Below are 8205 nucleotides of genomic sequence, written 5' to 3'. Positions count from 1 at the left end.
TATCACTGCCCTCAATGTGTTCCCCCCTTCTATCCACCATCCTTCCTTTTCTTTCCACTTTCCCTTTTCCCCTTCATCCTTCCCTCCTATCAGTCCCTCCTTCCTTCCCTACTTTTCTCTCCTAATATTTGAAAAGTAAAATAAATTTCTAAACTCAACTGTGTGTCTTAATACCCTTTTGAGCCAAATCATATGAGAATAAGATACAGGTGGTTCTCATGTCCTCCCTTCTTTCCCTCTATAGCATTAGGTCCTCTGTACCTCTTCCTGTGATGTAATTTACTCCATTCAGCCCCATCCCTTCCTCTCATCTCTTCACAGTCCCCTTCCCCTTTTTTATTTTTATTTTTATTTTTTTGTAGGTTTTTTGAAAGGCAATGATGTTAAGTGTCTTGCCCAAAGCCACACAACTAGGTAGTTATTAAGTGTTTGAGACTGGATTTGAAATCATATACTCCTGCTCCAGGGCAGGTGCTCTATCCACTGTGCCAACTAGCTGCCCCTCCCCTCCCTTTTTAAAGAATTATTTTCCTTTTAAAACATCCCATTGAAGTCATGGATATATCATGAATGTCCATACCTTCAACCAAAGAATATTCCCTCTAATACAGTTACAATTGTCAAGAGAATGTCTTGATTCTCTTATTATGTTTATGAGAATCTTCTTCCCAGGTAGGTATGTAAGAAGGTTAATCCTTTTGGATAGCAGTCTTTTCCTCTGCTCCCATTTATCTTTTCATGCATCTCTTGAGTCTCATGTTTGAAGATCAAATTTACTGTTCAGCTCTGATCTTTTCATCAGGAAAGTTTGAAAGTGACTTATTTTATTAAATATCCATCTTTTCCCCTGAAAAAGAAGATTCAGTTTTGCTGGAAATTTGATTCTTAGTTGTATTCCATGTTCCCATTTTTCTCTAGATTATCATATTTCAGGCCCTTTGATCTCTTAATTTTGATGTATCCAGGTTCTGTATAATCTTGAGTGGCTCCTTGGTATTTGAATTGTTTCTTTCTGACCACTTGCATGATTTTTGCCTTGACCTGATAATTCTGGAGTTTGGTCACAATATTCCTTGTTGTTTTCATTTTGGGATTCCTTTCAGGAGGGGATTGATGAATTCTTTCGATAACTATTTTGTCCTCTGGTTCCAGGATATCAGGCTATTATCTTTAACTATATCCCAAAGAATGGAGTCCAGATTCTTTTATTGATCAGTGTTTTTCAGATCATCCTATGATTCTTTTTTTAAGGATTGAAAGAATTTTAATGTACATGGGAATAAAGTTTTCAATGAACTGGTGTAAGGGCCTCAAAAAGACGTTGTGCAGCAATTTCTACCATTTCCTGAAGGGACTCATCATCTTCACTTCCTTCTTCACATTCAACTGTTCATGTCTCCAAGGATACATTGGCAGTCTTTCCATCCACTGTGACACTTAAAATGGTTCCTTCCTTAACACTGACACAATCTTCCCCAAATATATCTTCAAGCATAATCTCCAATCTCTTGCTGTAAATATGCATTTCTATTTTTTTGATACCTTAGGTACTGCATTTTTCTGTATTTCAGGGTTTGACTGAACTTCAAAGATCATTGTTGTTACTGTATCTGCATACATATCATTGGAATGATTTCCTAACCATTCTAATACTACCATGACTGGTTCCTGTATTACAGTAATATTTTTGAACACTTTTTTCAAAATTTCTATTTATTAAAGATATTATTTGAGTTTTACAATTTTCCCCCCAATCTTACTTCCCTCCCCCCCATGGAAAACAATCTGTCAATCTGTACTTTGTTTCCATGTTGTACCTTGATCCAAATTGAGTGTGATGAGAGAGAAATCATATCCTTAAAGAAGAGACAAGAAGTCTAACAGGTAACAAGATCAGAAAATAAGATATCTGTTTTTTTCTAAATTAAGGGAATAGTCCTTGAACTTTTTTCAAACTCCACATCTCCTTAACTGGATACAGATGGCACTCTCCTTTGCAGACAGCCCAAATTTGTTCCCAATTGTTGCACTGGTGAAATGAGCGAGTCCTTCAAGGTAAATCATCACTCCCATGTTGCTATTAGGGTGTATGATGTTTTTCTGGTTCTGCTCATCTCACTTAGCATCAGTTCATCCAAATCCCTCCAGGCTTCCCTGAAATCCTGTCCCTCCTGGTTTCTAATAGAACAAGAGTTAGTGTTCCATGACACACATATACCACAGTTTGCTAAGCAATTCCCCAATTGAAGGACATTTACTTGATTTCCAATTCTTTCCCACCACAAACAGGGCTGCTATAAATATTTTTGTACGAGTGATGTTTTTATCCTTTTTCATCATCTCTTCAGGGTATAAACCCAGTAGGGGTATTGCTAGGTAAAAGGGTATGCACATTTTTGTTGCTCTTTGAGCATAGTTCCAAATAGCTCTCCAGAAAGGTTGGATGAGTTCACAGCTCCACCAACAGTGTAATAGTGTCCCAGATTTCCCACAACCCTTCCAACAATGATCATTATCCTTTCTGGCCATACTGGCCAATCTGAGAGGTGTGAGGTGGTACCTCAGAGAAGCTTTAATTTGCATTTCTCTAATAATTAATGATTTAGAGCATTTTTTCATATGGCTATGAATTGCTTTGATCTCCTCATCTGTAAATTGCCTTTGCATATCCTTTGACCATTTGTCAATTGGGAAATGGCTTTCTGTTTTAAAAATGACTCAGTTCTCTGTATATTTTAGAAATGAATCCTTTATCAGAATCATTAGCTGTAAAGATTGTTTCCCAATTTACTATATTTCTTTTGATCTTGGTTACAGTGGTTTTCTGTGCAAAAGCTTTTTAATTTAATGTAATCAAAAAACATCTAATTGGTTTTTGGTGATGTTCTCCAACTCTTCCTTAGTCATAAACTGCTTCCCTTTCCATAGATCTGACAGGTAAACTAGTCCTTGATCTTCTAATTTGCTTATATTATTGTTTTTTATGTCTAAGTCCTGTAACCATTTGGATCTTATCTTGGTAAATGGTGTTAATTGTTGGTCTAATCTAAGTTTCTTCCATACTAACTTCCAATTATCCCAGCAGTTTTTATCAAAGAGGAAGTTTTTATCTCAATGGCTGGACTCTTTGGGTTTATCAAATAGCAGATTACGGTAATCATCTCCTGCTTTTACACCTAGTCTATTCCGCTGGTCCACCACTCTATTTCTAAGCCAGTACCAAACAGTTTTGATGACTGATGCTTTATAATATAATTTTAGATCAGGTAGGGCTAAGCCACCTTCTTTTGCACTTTTTTTTTTCATTAAGCTCCTGGAAATTCTTGACTTTTTATTTCTCCATATGAATTTACTTACCATTTTTTCTAACTCATTAAAGTAATTTTTTGGAATTTTGATTGGTAGGGCACTAAACAGGTAGTTTAGTTTTGGGAGAATTGTCATTTTTATCATATAGCTCTACCTATCCACGAGCAATTGATATTTTCCCAGTTATTTAAATCTGATTTAATTTGTGTGAGAAGTGTTTTGTATTTATTTTCAAAAAGATTCTGAGTCTGTCTTGACAAATAGACTCCCAAGTATTTTATATTGTCTGAGGTTACTTTGAATGGGATTTGTCTTTCTAGCTCTTCCTGCTGTATCTTGCTAGACATACATAGAAAAGTTGAGGATTTATAAGGGTTTATTTTATGATTTGCAATTTTGCATAATTTTTGGATGATTTCTTGGGATTCTCTAGGCAGACCATCATGTCATCTGCAAAGAGTGAGAGTTTTATCTATTCCTTCCCAATTCTAATTCCTTCAATTTCTTTTTCTTCTCTAATTGCTGGAGCTAACATTTCTCATACAGTATTGAACAGTAGTGGTGATAATGGGCACCCTTGTTTCACCCCTGATCTTATTGGGAATGCCTCTAGCCTCTCCTCATTGAATATAATGCTTGTTGATGGTTTCAGATAGATAGTGCTAATTATTCTAAGGAACAGTCCATTTATTCCTACACTTTCTAGGGATTTTAGTAGGAATGGATGCTGTATTTTGTCAAAAGCTTTTTCAGCATCTATTGATATGATCATATAATTTCTGATAGGTTTGTTGTTGATATAATTGAGTATACTAACAATTTTCCTAATATTGAACCAACCCTGCATTCCTGGAATAAATCCTACTTGATCTTAATGTATTATCCTAGTGATAACTTCTTGTAATCATTTTGCTAAGATTTAAGATTTTTGCATCTATATTCATCAGGGAAATAGGTCTATAATTTTCTTTCTCTGTTTTAACTCTTTCTGGTTTAGGTAACAGCACCATATTGGTTTCATAGAAAGAGTTAGGCAGAGTTCCATCTTTCCCTATTTTTTCCAAAGAGTTTATATAGAATTAGAACCAATTGTTCCTTAAATGTTTGTGAATCCATCAGGCCCTGGAGATTTTTTCTTAGGGAGTTCAATGATGGCTTGTTGAATTTCTTTTTCTGAGATAGGGTTGTTTAGGTATGTAATTTCTTCTTCATTTAACCTAGGCAACTTATATTTTTGTAAATATTCATCCATTTCACTTAGATTGTCAAATTTCTTGGCATAGAGTTGGCCAAAATAATTTTGAATTATTACTTTAATGTCCTCCTCATTGGTGGTGAGTTCACCTTTTTCATTTATTATGATTTGGTTTTCTTCTTTCTTTTTTTTAATCAAATTGACCAGAGGTTTATCAATTTTATTGGTTTTTTCATAATACCAACTTTTGGTTTTATTTATTAATTCAATAGTTTTTTTTGTTTTCAATTTTATTAATTTCTCCTTTAATTTTCAGAATTTCTAATTTGGTATTTAATTTGGGATTTTTGATTTGTTCTTTCTCTAATTTTTTTAGTTGCATGTTTAGCTCATTGATTTACTCTTTCTCTGATTTATTCATGTAAGCATTTAAAGCTATAATATATCCCCTGACAGTCGCTTTGAATGAATCCCATAGATTTTGGTATGTTGTTTCATTATTATCATTATCTAGGATAAAATGGTTAATTCTTTCTATAATTTGTTTTTTTGGTCTACTAATTTTTTAAAATGAGGTTATTCAGTTTCCAATTTGTTCTGGGTCTATATCTCCTTGGCCCACTATTGCATATGACTTTTATTGCATTGTGATCTGAGAAAGATGTATTCACTATTTCTGCCTTTCTGCACTTGATCATTAGGTTTTTATGTCCTAGTACATGGTCAGTTTTGGTAAAAGTTCCATGTACTGCAGAGAAAAAGGTATATTTCTTTCTGTCCCCATTCAGTTTCCTCCATAAGTCTACCATATCTAATTTTTCTAACAATCTATTTACTTCCTTAACTTCTTTCTTGTTTATTTTATGATTCGATTTATCTAGATCTGAGAGCAGGAGCTTGAGGTCTCCCACTAGTAGAGTTTTGCGGTCTATGTCTTCCTGTAGTTCTTTCAGTTTCTCCTCTAAGAATTTGGATGTTGTCCCATTGGGTGCATATATATTCAGTATTGAAATAACTTTATTGTCTATGATACCTTTTAGGAGGATAAAGTTTCCTTCCTTATCTCTTTTAATGCTATTTTTGCTGCTGCTTTGACTTAGATAAGTATTGCCACCCTTGCTTTTTTTACTTCGGCTGAAGCAAAATATATTTTGCTCCAACCTTTTACCTTTACTCTATATGTATCTGTCTGCTTCAAATGAGTTTCTTGTAAGCAGCATATTGTAGGATTCTGGTTTTTAATCCACTCTGCTATTTGCTTACATTTTAAGGAAGAGTTCATCCCATTCACATTCAAGGTTATGATTACTAATTCTTTATTGCCCTCCATGCTATCTTCCCTCTGTTTGTATTTCCCCCCTCCCCCCATCCATATTCCCCAGTACTTTTTTTTCTCGATACTACCCCATTCATTGTGTTTTCCCTCCTATATCACCCCCTCCCCTTTCTTTCCCCTTTCCCTTTTCCCTTCCCTTCCTTTTGTTAGTTCTCCTTTTCCCCCCACTCCCCTTCCCTTTCTCCATCCCCCCTCCCCTTTTCCCCTTTTAATACTTGAAAGTTTAGATGTTTTATAAGTTAACTAAGTATGTGTAAGTTGACTTTAAGCCAAGTCTGATGAGAAGAAGATTCAGGAGTTTCTCATCTGCTCCTTTCTTCCCCTCTATTACCATAGGTATTTTGTACCTCTGTCTTGAACACTTTCAAAGCTGCTTTTTGCTGAATGTCAATTTGTTCTACATCACCTGTCAGTTTCTGTAGCTGATAAAATAGCAAACTAAAAGGACCAGTTTAGGGAATTGCTTGAATTTGTTTGACAGTGCTCATTGCTAAATTTGAATAATTGGAGAGGTCACAAGGTGAAAGAATATGATGATTAAAGTTTCTTTTAACCAGAATTCCTGAAATATGTTGTCCTTGTTCAGGTTTCTTGTCTGCTAAGAAGCCCATAACCTTGACTAATTTTTCTCCCTGGAAATTTAATGTTACTGTTTCAGTATTCCGAGGATTATGAACTTCGATGTGAACCTCATCATTGTCTTCATATTCTCTTATCAATGCTGCTTTCAGTCTTGCCATTTCATTCTGCTCTCCATGCACTAGTATCACATGGGGAGGCTTCAGAGCTCGAATAAATTCACTAGTTTGTTGGTAATCTGTGAGCTGAGAAAAAAATATAATCTACAGACATCTTCAGGGGCAGCTTCTGTCCAGACATGGTAGTAATCTCTTCAGGTTCAGACATGATATGCTTGACAAGTGTTGCCTCAACACAGTATCCTGCTATAATTACACCATTTCTTTTATCAGCACACCAACTTTCAAATAATTCTCTGGATAAGCCACTCTGCATCATGCCTGGAGAAGCCATCACAACACTTGGGCCAATGTCATCAAAATGATCCATGCTCTTGAGATTACTAACGTGTTTGAAAACAAAAGATTGTTGATATTGTTTTGTTTGTGGATTTTGTCATTCATGGCATTCACATAGGTCTGGTATACTGCCATGCAATTCTTAGCCAAAGATGATGCATAGTATATTGGAATGTCATGGAGTTCTGGATGATTCTGCCAATATTAATCTAAAATTAAAAGAATTTCTTAAACTCATCCCAGAGCAAAGACAGGAATAAGACTTCTGCCACCTCTATTTACAATATCATGAACAGTGTTACAGAATCTTGACTCTTGCTCTTCTCATTTTTCATGAATATGAGTCCCATATGTAGATTCAATAATAAGAATATCTGGTTTAATATTAGGAATTTCAGCAGCCATTAAGTGTCTATCTTCTTGCCTTGAGAAATCACCTGTGTATAAAAGCTTTACACCAGCGATGTCAATCATAAATATGGCTGCTCCCAGAACATGGCCTGCATGATAACACCAAAATTTGATTCCTGCAACTTCCTTTACTTCATGAAAGTTGATAGCTTCAATTTTGTCCATACTCTCTTCTAAGTCTGTCTCAGTATAAAGTATATCATCTGCCGATATATTACTAACTTTTACATAATCAGAAAGAAGCCATCTGTAAATAGCTTTTGTAGCATGAGTCATCAATGTTCTTCCTTTGAAACTTGTCTTCTGCAGAAACCAAGCTAAGGCACCACAGTGATCTAAATGGAAATGACTAATTAAGAGGAGATCAATCTCAGCAGGATCTATCAAATCAGTGTAAGGAAGAGCATCCATTCCTTCTAAGCCAGGATGAATTCCACAATCCAACATTATTTTTCTTCCTTTGAACTCCAGAATAATACATGCTCTTCCTACTTCTTGTCCAGCCTCAAGCAGTCAAATCAGCAGCTGGTCCCTCCCCTGGGTGGAGCTTCCCAACAACTCTGGGGTGGGGGGGGGAAGGGATGAGGAAACAGGAGCCCCGACAGGCCGCCACCACCTCGGGAAAGCCACTACGGCAGAGAGGGATGCTTGGCCCCTCTTCCCAGGCCACTTGCAGCACCACTTCTGCCATCTGTGGGCACTGTGCAGAGGCACCCCTGACTTGACTTCTGGCGGGGCTTGTATCCTATGATTCTTAAATTGTCTCTATTGGATCTGTTTTCCAGATGAGTTGTTTCATTATTGAGGTATTTTACATTTTCCTTCTATTTTTTCATTTTTTAATTTTGTTTAACAGATTCTTGGTGCCTCATGAAGTCATTAGCTTTCACTAATCTCAATCTATTTTTAGAGAGGAA

The 8205-nt window shown here is 35.9% G+C and overlaps 1 pseudogene; it reads right to left on the bottom strand.

Annotated features, from left to right (window-relative positions):
- Positions 1 to 1288: 1288 nt before the first annotated feature.
- Positions 1289 to 7813, bottom strand: LOC141513770 (cleavage and polyadenylation specificity factor subunit 3-like; annotated as a pseudogene).
- Between the last annotated feature and the right edge of the window lie 392 nt (positions 7814 to 8205).

This window comes from Macrotis lagotis, chromosome 1 (assembly GCF_037893015.1).
Source record: "Macrotis lagotis isolate mMagLag1 chromosome 1, bilby.v1.9.chrom.fasta, whole genome shotgun sequence".
NCBI lineage: Eukaryota > Metazoa > Chordata > Mammalia > Peramelemorphia > Peramelidae > Macrotis > Macrotis lagotis.
Note: the sequence above shows the minus strand (reverse complement) of the source record. Positions and strands in the feature narration are given on the sequence as shown.